The following is an 18,081-nucleotide window of genomic DNA, read 5'->3' as shown; positions in this document are numbered from 1 at the left end:
CGTTGAGCCTTCCAAGGCCTGTTCAGACGGAGTTTAGGTTTTAGGTGACTGTTTTGTTTTATCGGTTGCAGTTTTGGCTATATGCACACATTTTTAGCCAATTAAATGCTGAAAAAATGAGCAACATCTATCAAAATTGCTTTTCGCTAAGGAGCTATTTGGTTAGAACGAGGCACACTGGTTACTTCAAGATAATGATCCGAAACATCGGAGCCGTCTCTGTACAGCGTGGTAACAAGACAGTGGGTGTCCACGATGGATTGGCCGGCAATGTCTCCGGATGCAAATCTGATCAAAATGTTTGGTCGTATATTAAGATGAATCTTAAAGGGACGCCAATAATGCTTTGAAGCAGCTCTCATATAAAATCAGGATGCTGTGGAGGTCTCTACCGAGAGCATATGCAGAAAATCTTGTGAAAAGCATGACAAAAAGGTGCCCAGCTATAATCGATAGGGGCAACGGCCTTGCCGCAATGTATACACCGGTTCCCGTGAGATCACCGAAGTTAAGCGCTGTCGGGCGTGGTCGGCGCTTGGATGGGTGACCATCCAGGCCACCATGCGCTGTTGCCATTTTTCGGGGTGCACTCAGCCTCGTGATGCCAATTGAGGAGCTACTTGACCGAATAGTGGCGGCTTCGGTCAAGAATATCATCTTACGACCGGAAGAGCAGTGTGCTGACCCCACGCCCTTCCTATCCGCATCCTCCCCACGAGGATGACACGGCGGTCGGATGGTCCCGGTAGGCCACTCGTGGCCTGAAGACGGAGTGCTTTTTTTTTATAACCGATAACGGCGGCGATGGGATTAACTATTAGGTAATTGTGCAATTAGTAGACTAATAAAATTTTTCCACGTAAACGAATATTTTTAATATTGTCTATTATTTCATACAGATAGCGACGTACAATTTCCTGTGGAACATACTGTAACCAGAAACGTCTTACATATTTTTGCTTTTGTACTGTATGTAAGCCTAAATAATTATAATATAGCTTGTCTTACTTGAGATACCGGCCGGCCGATGTGACCGAGCGGTTCTAGGCGCTACAGTCTGGAACCGCGCTACCACTACGGTCGCAGGTTCGAATCCTGCCTCGGGCATGGTTGTGTGTGATGTACTTTTTTTTTTTTGTCATCAGTCTACCGACTGGTTTGATGCGGCCCGCCACGAATTCCTTTCCTGTGCTAACCTCTTCATCTCACAGTAGCACTTGCAACCTACGTCCTCAATTATTTGCTTGACGTATTCCAATCTCTGTCTTCCTCTACAGTTTTTGCCCTCTACAGCTCCCTCTAGTATCATGGAAGTCATTCCCTCATGTCTTAGCAGATGTCCTATCATCCTGTCCCTTCTCCTTATCACTGTTTTCCACATATTCCTTTCCTCTCCGATTCTGCGTACAACCTCCTCATTCCTTACCTTATCAGTCCACCTAATTTTCAACATTCGTCTATAGTACCACATCTCAAATGCTTCGATTCTCTTCTGTTCCGGTTGTCCCACAGTCCATGTTTCACTACCATACAATGCTGTACTCCAGACGTACATCCTCAGAAATTTCTTCCTCAAATTAAGGCCGGTATTTGATATTAGTAGACTTCTCTTGGCCAGAAATGCCTTTTTTGCCATAGCGAGTCTGCTTTTGATGTCCTCCTTGCTCCGTCCGTCATTGGTTATTTTACTGCCTAGGTAGCAGAATTCCTTAACTTCACTGACTTCGTGACCATCAATCCTGATGTTAAGTTTCTCGCTGTTCTCATTTTTACTACTTCTCGTTACCTTCATCTTTCTCCGATTTACTCTCAAACCATACTGTGTACTCATTAGACTGTTCATTCCGTTCAGCAGATCATTTAATTCTTCTTCACTTTCACTCAGGATAGCAATGTCATCAGCGAATCGTATCATTGATATCCTTTCACCTTGTATTTTAATTCCACTCCTGAACCTTTCTTTTATTTCCATCATTGTTTCCTCGATGTACAGATTGAAGAGTAGGGGCGAAAGGCTACAGCCTTGTCTTACATCCTTCTTAATACGAGCACTTCGTTCTTGATCGTCCACTCTTATTACTCCCTCTTGGTTGTTGTACATATTGTATATGACCCGTCTCTCCCTATAGCTTACCCCTACTTTTTTCAGAACCTCTAACAGCTTGTAGCATTTTATATTGTCGAACGCTTTTTCCAGGTCGACAAATCCTATGAAAGTGTCTTGATTTTTCTTTAGCCTTGCTTCCATTATTAGCCGTAACGTCAGAATTGCCTCTCTCGTCCCTTTACTTTTCCTAAAGCCAAACTGATCGTCACCTAGCGCATTCTCAATTTTCTTTTCCATTCTTCTGTATATTATTCTTGTAAGCAGCTTCGATGCATGAGCTGTTAAGCTGATTGTGCGATAATTCTCGCACTTGTCAGCTCTTGCCGTCTTCGGAATTGTGTGGATGATGCTTTTCCGAAAGTCAGATGGTATGTCGCCAGACTCATATATTCTACACACCAACGTGAATAGTCGTTTTGTTGCCACTTCCCCCAATGATTTTAGAAATTCTGATGGAATGTTATCTATCCCTTCTGCCTTATTTGACCGTAAGTCCTCCAAAGCTCTTTTAAATTCCGATTCTAATACTGGATCCCCTATCTCTTCTAAATCGACTCTTGTTTCTTCTTCTATCACATCAGACAAATCTTCACCCTTATAGATGTTTCCAATGTATTCTTTCCACCTATCTGCTCTCTCCTCTGCATTTAACAGTGGAATTCCCATTGCACTCTTAATGTTACCACCGTTGCTTTTAATGTCACCAGAGGTTGTTTTGACTTTCCTGTATGCCGAGTCTGTCCCTCCGACAATCATATCTTTTTCGATGTCTTCAGATTTTTCCTGCAGCCATTTCGTCTTAGCTTCCCTGCACTTCCTGTTTATTTCATTCCTCAGCGACTTGTATTTCTGTATTCCTGATTTTCCCGGAACATGTTTGTAGTTCCTCCTTTCATCAATCAACTGAAGTATTTCTTCTGTTACCCATGGTTTCTTCGCAGCTACCTTCTTTGTACCTATGTTTTCCTTCCCAACTTCTGTGATGGCCCATTTTAGAGATGTCCATTCCTCTTCAACTGTACTGCCTACTGCGCTATTCCTTATTGCTGTATCTATAGCGTTAGAGAACTTCAAACATATCTCGTCATTCCTTAGTACTTCCGTATCCCACTTCTTTGCGTATTGATTCTTCCTGACTAATGTCTTGAACTTCAGCCTACTCTTCATCACTACTATATTGTGATCTGAGTCTATATCTGCTCCTGGGTACGCCTTACAATCCAGTATCCGATTTCGGAATCTCTGTCTGACCATGATGTAATCTAATTGAAATCTTCCCGTATATCCCGGCCTTTTCCAAGTATACCTCATCCTCTTGTGATTCTTGAACAGGGTATTCGCTATTACTAGCTGAAACTTGTTACAGAACTCAATTAGTCTTTCTCCTCTTTCATTCGTTGTCCCAAGCCCATATTCTCCTGTAACCTTTTCTTCTACTTCTTCCCCTACAACTGCATTCCAGTCGCCCATGACTATTAGATTTTCGTCCCCCTTTACATACTGCATTACCCTTTCAATATCCTCATACACTTTCTCTATCTGTTAATCTTCAGCTTGCGACGCCGGCATGTGTACCTGAACTATCGTTGTCGGTGTTGGTCTGCTGTCGATTCTGATTAGAACAACCCAGTCACTGAACCGTTCACAGTAACACACCCTCTGCCCTACCTTCCTATTCATAACGAATCCTACAGCTGTTATACCATTTTCTGCTACTGTTGATATTACCCGATACTCATCTGACTAGAAATCCTTGTCTTCTTTCCACTTCACTTCACTGACCAGTACTATATCTAGATTGAGCCTTTGCATTTCCCTTTTCAGATTTTCCAGTTTCCCTACCACGTTCAAGCTTCTGACATTCCACGCCCCGACTCGTAGAACGTTATCCTTTCGTTGATTATTCAATCTTTTTCTCATGGTAGCCTCCCCCTTGGCAGTTCCCTCCCGGAGATCAGAATGGGGGACTATTCCGGAATCTTTTGCCAATGGAGAGATCATCATGACACTTCTTCAATTACAGACCACATGTCCTGTAGATACACGTTACGTGTCTTTAATGCAGTGGTTTCCATTGCCTTCTGCATCCTCATGTCCGTGATCATTGCTGATTCTTCCGCCTTTAGGGGCAATTTCCCACCCCTAGGACAAGAGAGTGCCCTGAACCTCTATCCGCTCCTCCGCCCTCTTTGACAAGGCCGTTGGCAGAATGAGGCTGACTTCTTATGCCGGAAGTCTTCGGCCGCCAATGCTGATTATTTATCAAAATTTAGGCAGTGGCGGGGATCGAACCTGGGACCGAAAACGTTTTTGATTATGAATCAAAGACGCTATCCCTAGACCACGGGGGTTAAGTAGTTCTAACTTCTAGGGGACTGATGACCTCAGCAATTAAGTCCCATAGTGCTCAGAGCCATTTGAACCATTTTTTTTAGATACCGGCACTGTTTAACTAGTTTATTTGTATTTTAAGGGGTTTAATAAATCTAGTATTAACAGACGTATCTTCATTGCTGGCACATCATGATTCTACAATGCGTGTGTTAAACTCGAGTAGTACGTAAATGTTCGCCCAACTGTCGAATTTGTTTAGGCCACCGCGCAAAGCTTACAAGGTCAGTCGGTTTCAGAAAATCTTAGTATTACCGTACACAAACTTCCTGATGCCACCAAACGTCAAGATTTAGTAAAAGATGCGTTTTTACCAGTCTCGAAATGTGTGTCTGTGTTTCGTAAGTACTGAAATAAATTTTATGGTGATTTGCTAAAATGATTTATTTCCTGTTGGGAGACAATATCACCGGCCACAACACGCGTTGACCGTGACGCCTTTGTGTCCCCCTTTGGCAGAACTAGTGGCTGTCCGAGTAATATCTTTGTCACCTTAGTCCGAGCTCATCTCAATGTCGCGTGACGGCGGCGGTACGAATGTACGGATGTAATATAACACCGTGATATGTTCTCGGAGAAGAGGTCATAAGAAGTAAGAGTTTAAAACACGTTATTTGCCGTTGTCTGCGCGGCCATCAGGCCAGCTGTAAAGTGAGGCAAGTAGTTACTCGCATACAGCACTGAGCGCAGGCGCGTCTTGTGTGTCCCTCTCGAGGTTTAGCTGCACTGCGCCCGAGCGAAACCTGTATTCGCGAGTGGTAGTGCAGCCACGAAAGCTACGGTTCGCCTGCCGGTGCGGACAGCTTTATCGTCCGAAAGTAATAGGTAGCGGCGCGGCGTTCGCCACGCGCCTGTCACACTCGTTACGTTCTGTTACGTTCCGTCAGCCGCGGGACCCGATGCCATCTCCGTGGTCGCCGTTGCGTTCGCCGCAGATACCATCGGCGGTGTAGAGGCGCACAGCGAGTATATGGCCCGGGGCAGGCGGCACCTCCAGCGCTTCTCACTTCTCCGCTTTCCGCCCCGTGTCGGCGCGAGGCCAAAGGCAAATTTCCCGGCGCTCGACAGCAATCTCAAGTCCCGCCGGCTCATTTGCCCGTCGGTCTGAATCAGGAATTATGATAGTTAGGACGAGCATATTCGCGTTAACTCACTACCCCTTTATTTTTATTTTTTAAACTTACACAGCGTTTTGCCGGCAACCAGACTCGCTTCATTATACGCAGGTATTTATAATGTTGCAGCTAGTGTAATACTGTCGCTTCTACAGGAAAGTTAATACATCGTAAAGCCAACAAGTTTTGTTATCTCGGAACCCATCTTTGTCGAGGCGTATCATGAGAACATTAGCTTCATTAATTATCATATTTACCATCTGAGGTCTCCAATTCATAATATGCACGGAGTGCAGGTGTTCCTACTCGTAGTGGCTCATAAATATTTCAGAAGTGCGACGCGATCTTTATTTTTCTGTGGAAATCCATAAAGAATCACAATTTCATCCTATAGCTGTTCAAAAATAGATCGCTCATTACGAGAATTATAATGTTAGAACTATAATGCCTAAAAAAAGTGAAAGAGGAATCTAAATGAAATTTTACGCATTGAGAGGGTATTTTATGTTATTACAGCGATTACAACATCGAGTCAGATTCACAAAGAACTTTTTGAGGCCACTTACCAGTATGACGTTGCACCTTCTCCTACTTGCATAAAACACTAGTTCGATTGGAAAGGGCCCACTGATCCGTGATATCGTGGACACTGGCAATGGGATGAAGCTGACATTTACATGTGCATCTAAACGCATGCTCCGTGTAGTGTATGGCAGAGGGTGCCATGTACCACTGCCAGTCATTCATTTCCGGCTCCACTGAAAAATGGAGAGAGGGAAAAACATTTGTCAAAAAGCGTCCTTACGAGCCATAATTTCTCGCATCTTCGCGGTCCTTACGTGAAGTGTGCGTTGGCGGCAGCAGAATCGTTCTGAAGCCACCTGCCAAGTGCTTATTCTTAGTTCGACATTAATTCGAAATTAGTCCCTCAAAAACGAAAGTGCCGTCAAGAGTGCCCCAGTGGAATGTTCGAAATTAATTCGCTGGCTGCAGATGCCTTGATATCAGCTGTTGTTTTAGGTATAGAACTGCTACCAAATAGTGACATCTGAAAATGTATGCATTTCCAGGACTCGAACTCGGTTTTCCTGCCTATTGAGAGCGGTCACCTTAACCACTTCCGCTGCCCGTGCAAGCTCAATGCACCGATGCAAACTCTGGCTACACCCTTATATCATAAATCACTAAAATTCGCGTTCGAGCCCCGGTCCGGCGCAGATTTTCATATGTCGCTATTAGGCAGTGGATCTATACCTAATACAGCTGATGTTAAGAAATTTGCAGTCAGCGAATTAATTTCGAAGTACGAGGTGCATTCAAGTTCTAAGGCCTCCGATATTTTTTCTAATTAACTACTCACCCGAAATCGATGAAACTGGCATTACTTCTCGACGTAATCGCCCTGCAGACGTACACATTTTTCACAACGCGGACGCCATGATTCCATAGCAGCGGCGAAGGCTTCTTTAGGAGTCTGTTTTGACCACTGGAAAATCGCTTAGGCAATAGCAGCACGGCTGGTGAATGTGCGGCCACGGAGAGTGTCTTTCATTGTTGTAAAAAGCCAAAAGTCACTAGGAGCCAGGTCAGGTGAGTAGGGAGCATGAGGAAACACTTCAAAGTTGTTATCACGAAGAAACTGTTGCGTAACGTTAGCTCGATGTGCGGGTGCATTGTCTTGGTGAAACAGCACACGCGCAGCCCTTCCTGGACGTTTTTGTTGCAGTGCAGGAAGGAATTTGTTCTTCAAAACATTTTCGTAGGATGCACCTGTTACCGTAGTGCCCTTTGGAACGCAATGGGTAAGGATTACGCCCTCGCTGTCCCAGAACATGGACACCATCATTTTTTCAGCACTGGCGGTTACCCGAAATCTTTTTGGTGGCGGTGAATCTGTATGCTTCCATTGAGCTGACTGGCGCTTTGTTTCTGGATTGAAAAATGGCATCCACGTCTCATCCATTGTCACAACCGACGAAAAGAAAGTCCCATTCATGCTGTCGTTGCACGTCAACATTGCTTGGCAACATGCCACACGGGCAGCCATGTGGTCGTCCGTCAGCATTCGTGGCACCCACCTGGATGATACTTTTCGCATTTTCAGGTCGTCATGCAGGATTGTGTGCACAGAATCCACAGAAATGCCAACTCTGGAGGCGATCTGTTCAACAGTCATTCGGCGATCCCCCAAAACAATTCTCTCCACTTTCTCGATCATGTCGTCAGACCGGCTTGTGCGAGCCCGAGGTTGTTTCGGTTTGTTGTCACACGATGTTCTGCCTTCATTAAACTGTCGCACCCACGAACGCACTTTCAACACATCCATAACTCAATCACCACATGTCTCCTTCAATTGTCGATGAATTTCAATTGGTTTCACACCACGCAAATTCAGTAAACGAATGATTGCACGCTGTTCAAGTAAGGAAAACGTCGCCATTTTAAGTATTTAAAACAGTTCTCATTCTCGCCGCTGGCGGTAAAATTTCATCTGCCGTACGGTGCTGTCATCTCTGGGACGTATTGACAATGAACGCGGCCTCATTTTAAAACAATGCGCATGTTTCTATCTCTTTCCAGTCCGGAGAAAAAAAATCGGATGCCTTAGAACTTGAATGCACCTCGTATTTCGCACAGCTATGGATCGTCAATGATGTCTCTTCTGCCAGAAGTGAATGTAAGTTTCTCAAAAGTGTTCCTCGAAAAGAACGTCGCCATCACTCTAGGGATTCTCGTTCCCTTTTGAGTTTACGAAGCATCTCCGTAACTCAAGTCTTGATCGAACCCACCTCTAACGAATCTGGCAGCACGCCTCTGCATTGCTTCTATGTCTTCCTGAAATCCGACCTAATGGACATCCCAAACACTCCAACCGTACTCACGTGTGGGTCACACTAGTGTTACATACGCGGTCTCCTTTACAGATAAATCACACTTTCCTAGTAAACCTAAGTCGACCGTTCGTCTTGCTCACTACAATCCTTACATGCTCGTTCCATTTCATATTGCTTCGCAAAGTTACACGTAGACATTTTTCGACCTAAACTATCTCAAGTAGCGCACTACTAGTGAAATGAAATGAGCGTTTGGCGTCATTGGCCGGGAGGCCCCTTGCGGGGCAGGTCCGGCCGCCTATGAGTGTGACTTCTGAATCCTTCCTGGTCATGCTGACAAAGTTTTATGAATTTATTTGTAAAAGTATAGACAGTGGAAATTAAAATGTCCTGTGATGCCTCTCCTGCTCCAAGTCGGCCCGTTTGACGTCTTACCCCCCCCTTAAGGCGACAAGGACGCCGTAATTAACACTTCACTGAGGCTGAACGAGATCATGCAACAGAGCTACGAGAGACTTAATCTTCTTTCCGCGACACTGCAGAAAGACTTGGCAGGAGTGTAGCTGTGTACATGATTGGTGGCAGTGGTGAGATGGTCAAAGTCGTCCATCCTTGAGAACTAGTTCACTGGTGATCGCTCTTTTTTGGGGACCGTTCATTGTTACTCGTTCACCATTCACTGTGCTTGGTATATGATTCTTATGAGAAACTGAAAATTAGTAGCATAGGTGACTGAAGATGGAAGGCGCCAAGAGGGGGCACTTGCCTCCCCCCTGGAGTAAAGAGTTTTTATTCATAACAGAATTCCCACACACTTGCAATTTTCGTGATTCTGCAAAACATCTCGTTTAGCCAACTGTAGCATTATGTGGTTGATCGCAGTGAAATAATATAAGGTGGTGCACGAAAAACCGGCCCCGAGTACTGACTGCTCGCCAGTTACGCACCATTTGTTGATCGCTACGAGCAGAATAAAATAAACATTTAATAATTAGGTAGAAGCTAATGCAAACAAGTTCGAAGCAATAGATGACGATTGGTAAGCGAGGCCGATTTTTCGTGCGCCACCCTGCACCACTGAAATAATAATGTAGGAGTTATATTCTCTTTACAAAATGTGACAGCATATACTCGATTACGTAGCGCAGGCTTCATTCGGTTGTAACTCGGTCTGCCTTCCGTAACAATTAACATGCTCTTTTACCTTGGATGAAAAAAAAAGACGGAAAATGGCCACTCGTGTGTGCCGTGCCGACGTCCTTTGCACGTGTAATAACAAAAAATCTTGCCTTTTTACGAGTATTTCTTGTGCTGTTTATCCAAATGGTGAAGTAAGCTGATACACCGTTTTGGTACCTGAAAAGATGTATGTATTACATACCACGTAATTATAAAATACATTTTAATTACCGGTCTTGGACGCTAATAGAATACGAAAAGAACCAGAAGTTCAGAGTTCAAAAAAGGTTTGAAACCGATCTAGAATGGGCGTGCGAAACGAACAACAACAACTCGATACTGAACTAACTAAGAGCAGTCGGCAGTGGAACTGCGACTAGCGGCCACGCGAAGAAAGACGAGTCCGGCCGAACGAGACCGAGACAACCGGGAACGGGTCCGAGGCTGGAACCAGACCGGCCGACGTGCCGTTGCGGGAAAGAGACCGGCCGTTTCTTGTTCCCGAGAACTATAAGTAGAAAGCCGCCACCGAAGCGAACTATGAAAGACCGTTCCTAAGAATTCGTTCCTCGCTCGTTCCGTTCATCTTGGTGAACCGTTCCTTTGGACCCGTTAGTTCGCGAACGACCCATCCCTAGTGGTCACGGAAATGTAAGGTCGCGAGAACACAGGGCGCCGGACAGCCACGTGGCACCATCGAGAGGGTAGACTATTGTGTTGGATGTGTTGCTGTGGCGCATTGTACTGCATCTGCAGCAGCAATTTGAGCTGTAATTGGCACCGCAGTGACACAGCGACCTGTTAAAAATAGGTTTCTTCATGAACAGCTTAGAGCCAGACACCTTTCAGCGTGCATTCCACTAACGCCAAACTACCGCCATAAGCGACTTCAGTGCTTTCAAGCGAGAGCTCAGTGGAGGGCAGGATGGAGATCTATTGTGTTTTCTGATGAAGGCTGGTACTGTCATTAACTGCCGAGTGTTGAATGGGCAGAGTCAGGTTAAGGGCCTGTAACTAACTGCGTTCTGAACACGCCGGACCTAAAACTGGAGTTATGGTCTCTGGTGCGATTTCGTATGACAGCAGAAGCACTCCCACGCAATCTGACTGAAAATCTGTATGTTAAGTCTGGAGGTTTGGCCCGTTGTGCTGTCATTCATTAACAGCACTCAAGAGTGTGTTTTCGAACAGGATAAAGCTCGCCCACATACCGCAGTTGTAATCCAACATACGCTACAGATTATGCACACGTTGCCTTGGCCTGCTCGAGCAGCAGATCTCCAGTCAAGCGCATATAGATCGCAGGAAGACAACTCCAGCGTCATCCAAAAACAGCATTAACCGTCCCTATATTGACGGACCACGTACAACAGGCGTGGAACTCCATCGCACAAACTGGCATGCGGCAGTTACGCCGACTTTTAATGTACTAGGATTCGCATTCGCAATGGCTTATCTCGCGCTTACATTAACGTGTGATCTTGCAATGTTATTCACTTAAATGTGTTATCTAGACCAGGGGTTCTCAACAAAATTTTCTCGACGACCCCCTCATCGAGCATGATTTGTACCTTGGCATATCACAGTATCAAGTACGTAAAAAAGCCAAATTAAGAGTCTTTTACACGTTTTCTATTTTTGGTACTTCGAAAAAACATCGACATATTCATTATTGAAAAAATATTGAGTTTAAAACTTTCTCAGTTTAGCCATCATTGTTATTGTTAAATTTTTTATTATTGCTAAAAATCTTTGTCTTCAAATCTGGGTGTTTCGTATAACAAAATCCTTAAAAAAATAAAAACTGAGTATGAACTGAAAATGACAGGAAAAAGTTAAAACTGAGTGTATTGGTCTTTCAAGTGTACTACATTTGAGATTGCAGTGAGTAGACGTGTGACAAATAAGAAAACACAATTTCATACAAGGTATTATTTATTTGAAAAAATACAGTTAAAACTGAGTGCTCCATCAGTGTACAGTTAGTTTTAGTTTTCAGTTCTTAATGAGATGAGTTCAATCTGACCATTGAGTCCATTATTTCTGAACTATTAGGTTCCAAACTTGAAACTTTCACTCTGAAATCCGACCGCATGTCGAGCCGATTCCTATATTTGTTTTTCATGAAACACATGGACGAAAATGGTTGCTCACACCGGTATGTGGTTGCAAATGGAAGGATCTTTTTCATTGCCATATCTCCAAGTTTCTTATAGTCCGTACGTACTGTTGCCCAGAAGTCTGTAATTTTATCACCGATGAAAATGTTTATCATCGTATCACAGCTGGACAGATCCACAAGTTGATCTTGCTCTTCTTCAGTGACGCCTTGGATGTTGTCTATTTCTTCATAGCTAAAGGATATCGAATCCATCTGTCGTCAGGGTTAGGTTCAAGGACATACTCTCTAAAAGTGGTGGCTAGGCTGCGTAGATGCTCGGCTACATTGATCTTGATCTGGTCAGGCAAACTCTCCTCTGATGACTCCAAGAATTGTTTTAATTTAGAAAAGTTTAGTTAGTGACTCGTGTACTGTTCTTGCCGCCCTGATCTGACACTTCTTGACCATAGCACTAATCTTATCCTCAACTTTGAAAATGTCTACATTTTTTCCCTTGTAAACTCAAGTTTAACACATTCAAGTGTTCAAACACATCAGCTAAGTGCGCAACTGGGCAAAGTCAAGAGCAGTTAGTGAGAAAATCCGCGTACTTTGTGTCAAGAAGGAACACACGAACCTCGTTTCTAAGTTCAAAAAAATCTTGACAAGATCCTACCTCGAGAAAGCCATCTTACTTCCGTACGAATAAGAAGTTGCTGATGCTCACTGCCGATCTCTTTACACTCTAGGAAGACGCTAGACGTAGGAGTTAGCGCTCGCTAAAGCTCTGCTCATGCAGGAAGCGGCCAAAACAAAAAATTTGTTATCATACGAAATGTATTTAATATATTTTTTATTCTAATAGTATCTTGCGGACCCCTCTGGCATAGCTCGCAGACCCCTGGGGGTCCGCGGACCACCTGTTGGGAAACACTGATCTAGACGAATGTATTCCCGAACGGTGTTGCGATTTTTTTCCTTTAGCGTTTTTACGTATATCTATTTTTATAACGTGTATAGATATTGATATAGGATATGGGAACTGGTGGATGGGTTGTGATTTTTGTGAATCACCGTGCAGCTTTGGTGTTGTGCGACAGGTGGCGAGCCGCTAACCTGTTGCTAGAGCGCGGCGCGGCGCGGCGAACAACAGGCGCAAGGCCAGGCCGGCCGGGGGCCGCATTTAAACGGCTGAATCAGCGGCCGACTCGCGTCGTATAAATCGCTCGGCGCCGCTTCGCTTCCGCGGCCCATTTCGCGCCCGCCTGCCACCACCGGCGCTCCGGGATTAATCGCGGCCAGCCGCCCCGGCGCTCAGCCGGTGTCATCGCGGACAAAGCGAGGCGCTGCCGCGTTTTATTGCGCTCTTACCGCGTCTTCCAAGTCTGTGGCAGTTTTATGGACGCTCGGAAGAGTACGAATATGAAACCTCTGTGTGAAGTCCTAGCAACGAGGCAGTCGAAAGCTTTACCTCGCCATGAAAAGCGGGTCGCATTTTGTTGTGTACGACACAACGGTAAGGAGAGGTGGGTTACAGAGCGGTGTGGCAACAGTGGTCGTAGGAAAGCTGGGCAGAGGCGAAAATGTTTAGTGAACAAGTGACACAGCAGACGGAAGATTTATTTCACTTACATTTCGCCAAGTGTACCAAGACTCGTTACAAATGAGGCGCGAAGAAATAGAGCCCAGGTATCGACGTCAACAGGAAGAGCTCTGTGTGCTAAAGCTTGCTGCCACGATTAGGCAGCGTCTGGCAGCATTACGTGGTGAAGTAGCTAAGAGCGTGGGCTGAACCGCTGCCGCTTGCCGTCCTGCATTGCGGCGGCAAAGGGCGTTCGAAACATATAGCTGCTGCAGGTGTGGCTCAGCGGATGCGCACCATTGGGTCCTCTAGATCCCGCGCGACTGCTGTCGGCGTCAGACGCAAACTTCCAGTTCCGTTGCAGTGACGCCTGTGGGGTGGTATCGACATGTGATATATACATTTTACCACAACAGTTGTCTGAAGTTTATTCTCTGAAAGCACAACACCAAAGCTGCACGGTGATTCACAAAAATCACAACCCATTCACCAGTTCCCATATCCTATATCAATATCTATACACGTTATAAAAATAGATATACGTAAAAACGCTAAAGGAAAAAAATCGCAACACATTCAGGAGTGGAATAAAGATCAAGAATCGTAAACCAGAAAGAATATTTCATGCCACCAGTGTACACTACTATATAGCCACCTGGTAGATCGTGATCTTTCACATTTTCTCCATGACTGATTAATGGTATGCTTCCAGGTGTTAAGCAGAATTGTTGTTTCTGTTTTAAACACAGTGCTTCGACGTCCAAAACAGTCGTCCTCTTCAGCTGCCGTGAGTTGTTCAGTTATCTGGGCTCGTTGCGTGGACTCCAGACTGTGTTGTTGGCTTCACAGCGCAATTTATAGCCGAGTCCGACTTCTGACACCCGCTAAGCCTCTTGATGTTTCTTTTTTCTCTCCATAGCCCGCACTGGTATTCCGTGAAACACACATTCTCTCAGGGTTTCCTGGCGCTGGTATATATGATGATCAGCGACATCTTAATAAATACTGGGTGCTGGACGCCGGACCTTGTTTAAATGAAACCAATTTCACTGTTGGTTAAGTTTCTCCGTCATATTTATTTCGACAGACTTTTTAATTTTTTAATTTCATTTACTGCATATTTAGAGGTATGTTTTAAAACGGGTTGTACATTTTCCAGTCTTTCATATGCTAACATAAAGCAAATATTGTATTCAGCATAAAAATCGGATTGGTAATAATGAGTTACAGAGAAAAAATTTAAATTAAAATATAACAGAGGGTGTTAAATAAGATTTTTAGCAAACTGTTGAAATTTGAGGAAGTTTAAAGATGATGGGAAAGATCAGAGTTGTAGATTCCCACTACCATACTACAGTAGGGGAGAAGGTGGGGCGGGATACCTGGAAAAGCCATCGAGCCGTCCGCCCACCACTGGTTCTTCTTGTCACTAGGCTTTGTGTCAACGTCTACTATATAGGTTTTACGTGACTCCGATACAATAACCTATCACCGCTTCTATATTCAGTGATTTGATCGGAGAAAGTGTTGACATCATCGTCTATGTTGTTTCTTGGGTGAGTCTCGCCATCTTGTTGATGCCTGATTGTTTGCTGTGTCCTGGGTCTCATGTGAGGTATATTTTGTCGTTAGTTGATGTATTGAAGGTACAAGGCCTTTGAGATGAGTCTGCCGTGCTGTTGATGCCTTTCCATGCTCTTTAGTCTCCAATCGCGCTGTACAAGTCCACATATATGTGCCTTAGTCGGCTGGTCTATGTGTGAAGTGTCCACTACCACTGCCAGCTGTCTGACCGTCGCACCTCTAAGTGCCGTTTGTCTCTTATTTCTTCACCTGTTATGGTAGTTCAAATGGTTCAAATGGCTCTGAGCACTATGGGACTCAACTACTGAGGTCATTAGTCCCCTAGAACTTAGAACTAGTTAAACCTAACTAACCTAAGGACATCACATACATCCATGCCCGAGGCAGGATTCGAACCTGCGACCGTAGCGGTCTCGCGGTTCCAGACTGCAGCGCCAGAACCGCGCGGCCACTTCGGCCGGCTGTTATGGTAGTTAATTAGGCTGCCCCACAATCTTGGCGCTTGCACCACGGCACTGGTCTTCTCGTACTTCATTTCCTGATTTTGTTCGAAGCAGTGTTCGAAGACAGGTAGTTTGTTTGGACGCTTTAATCTGGTGTGTCGGTGATCTTTATGTCTCTCCTCGACTGATCCAATTGTACCAAGTAACACATGCCACATTCGCATGAAATGCGATACCCACTCGGATTTCTGAAACATTACAAAGAAGATCTTTTTTCTTTGTTGACAAGGGCAAAACAAACTGGATGCCATCTTTCCTTAGCCTACCGATCTTGGCCAGCATAAGCTAGATCAGCGATCTTCTCTTCCTCTGGCTCAATCTCAGCCTCTGTCTCAGGCGTTCTTGATTGTGATTGCAACGCTTTCTCAGTTTGACGATATGATGAAACATTTCTTCGGAACACTGTACGTTAGAGTTGGAGTTCCTCTCCTTGTATGAAAGTCGAGCCGAGCTCTATGGACCTGAAGGAGACGACTGCCCCAGTGGTTGAAATTCTGTGAATAACTTGTAAACTACAACTCTGCTGAACGTCCGGAAGCTCGCTAATAGACACACGGTCGATTGTTTGAAAAACAGGACAGGTACTTTGCGGCCGAAGCTGTTAGCTGGATAGCCTGGATAGTTCATTCGCTAACAGGGTTGTCCATGAAAGGCCGCTCTGGCAGCCAGTTCTACTCTAGCACATAAAAACGTTGACTGGATCCGGGCTCGAACCTGGAACCTTGCATACGTAACTTAAATCGGTCAGTTTCAACTATGGAAAATTCCGCTAGAGAGTGGATTCTTTCTGGAAACAGGCCCCTAGAATGTGGCTTACCCATACCTCCGCAGTATCCCTTCTTTCAGGAACAGGACGGCTTTTGTGAAGTTTGGACGGTAGGTAAGGGAGACTGCCAGAAGAAGGAGCACACAGTGTGTTGGAGAGTGAGAGATTCTACTCCTTGTGGTTACCGAAAAAAAAAAGTAATCCGAAAGTACGCCGTCATAACCTGGTTTTCACAAAAATCGAGAAAATGTGCAGCTTCAGTAAATTCCGTCTGCTGGGACCAAATAAGACGAACTGGTGGTGGAGTGGAGATGGTGGGAGGTTAGTTGAGGAGTTGCCATTCTTTTGGCCAAAACCGATGCTTAAGAACACTACTGTTGCCGGCACCTTTTCCGTGCTTATGCAGTATGAATCGGCCACTTCTTACCAGCAGGCGTTTGAAAACTTTCAGGTACAATGTCCCCAACATAGTATAGCCCGGGATTACAAATTCCCGATGAATAATTCCTCGAGACTCGAAACATGCGATAAGCATGGTCTTCAGCTTTCATTTCTAAGCACGCAATTTTAACGGGCGGCCGGCCGAAGTGGCCGCGCGGTTCTGGCGCTGCAGTCTGGAACCGCGAGACCGCTACGGTCGCAGGTTCGAATCCTGCCTCGGGCATGGATGTGTGTGATGTCCTTAGGTTAGTTAGGTTTAACTAGTTCGAAGTTCTAGGGGACTAATGACCTCAGCAGTTGAGTCCCATAGTGCTCAGAGCCATTTGAACCATTTTTTTTTTTTTTTTAACGGGCAGTCTTCTGCAGGCGACCGCCACACTGCCGATTGTCTCTTCGTCGTTGGATCGTATCCATATTCCATTCCGCGTAACGCGTGACGCATAAGAAAATTCAACAAAAAATTAGCGTCCATATCGTTTGACTTAAGAAAATTCTGGGACGCCTGCAAGCGCTGCACCTTTTGCTCAGGAGTCATTGAGTTCGGTACAAACGTCACACACTCCCTCCGTACACGTAAATTATCGCGCATGGAGATTCTGAGGTCTGCACCAACACCGATTTGACGTGCGATGTTTTTGGTGCTAGTTTGTGGGCTTGCGTGAAGAAACTCCCTTACACGATTCGCATTTTTATCACTTCGGCTGGTTTCCGCGCCACCGGCAAGGGGATCAACAGCTAAGGACTCGCTACCATTCTTCTACTAGTCCCTCCGTGGATTACGTGATTTCACTTGTTTTGGTCAAAAATGTGAAACCATCTCTTCAGCGCTCTTCTCTTGTGTCTTGTCCCTCTAGGTTTATTGCGAAAAATTTTTTTTTGGAAGTCTGCTTTGGCCGAGCGGTTCTAGGCGCATCAGTCCAGAACCGCGCTGTTCCTACGGTCGCAAGCTCGAATCCTGCCTCGGGCATGGTTGTGTTTGATGTCCTTAGGTTAGTCAGGTTTAAGTAGTTCTAAGTCTAGGAGAAAGATGACCTCAGATATTAAATGCTATAGTTTTTAGAGCCATTTGAACCATTTTTGAAGTTTATTTTCATGCATTCCATCTACATTTTCCCACTAACTGTTTTTTTTTTACATCTATTTTCTTACGGATTGAATAAAAATATAATTAATTTCTAATGCATTCATTTGTGAAGCGTTCTTCTGTGGCTGACCCATTAACATTACGAAGAACTATACTGCTTATATCCATCTGCATGAAAACCCATGTATCAGATCCATAGAACATTGTAGGTACTACTATAGCTTATTAAACTATATCTGTACCCATTTCGTGACCCTTTTTGTGGGATATTTCTGATCGCACCACAAATTACTTTAAATTTTAGGATCTTGTTATCAATGTTGTTGTGGCGTAACAAGACAGCCACGCCACTCGGAAGTAGCCGAAAGGCACGCGTTAACTCACGCAGGCTAGT

General features: G+C 44.8%; 1 pseudogene; it reads left to right on the top strand.

The window, feature by feature from the left end:
* Positions 1-457: 457 nt before the first annotated feature.
* On the top strand, positions 458-575 carry LOC126204849 (5S ribosomal RNA; annotated as a pseudogene).
* The last annotated feature ends 17,506 nt before the right edge of the window (positions 576-18,081 follow it).

The sequence above is a fragment of the Schistocerca nitens genome, chromosome 9, assembly GCF_023898315.1.
Source record: "Schistocerca nitens isolate TAMUIC-IGC-003100 chromosome 9, iqSchNite1.1, whole genome shotgun sequence".
NCBI lineage: Eukaryota > Metazoa > Arthropoda > Insecta > Orthoptera > Acrididae > Schistocerca > Schistocerca nitens.
The sequence above is the reverse complement of the archived record's forward strand: the minus strand, read 5'-3'. Positions and strand labels throughout refer to the sequence as shown.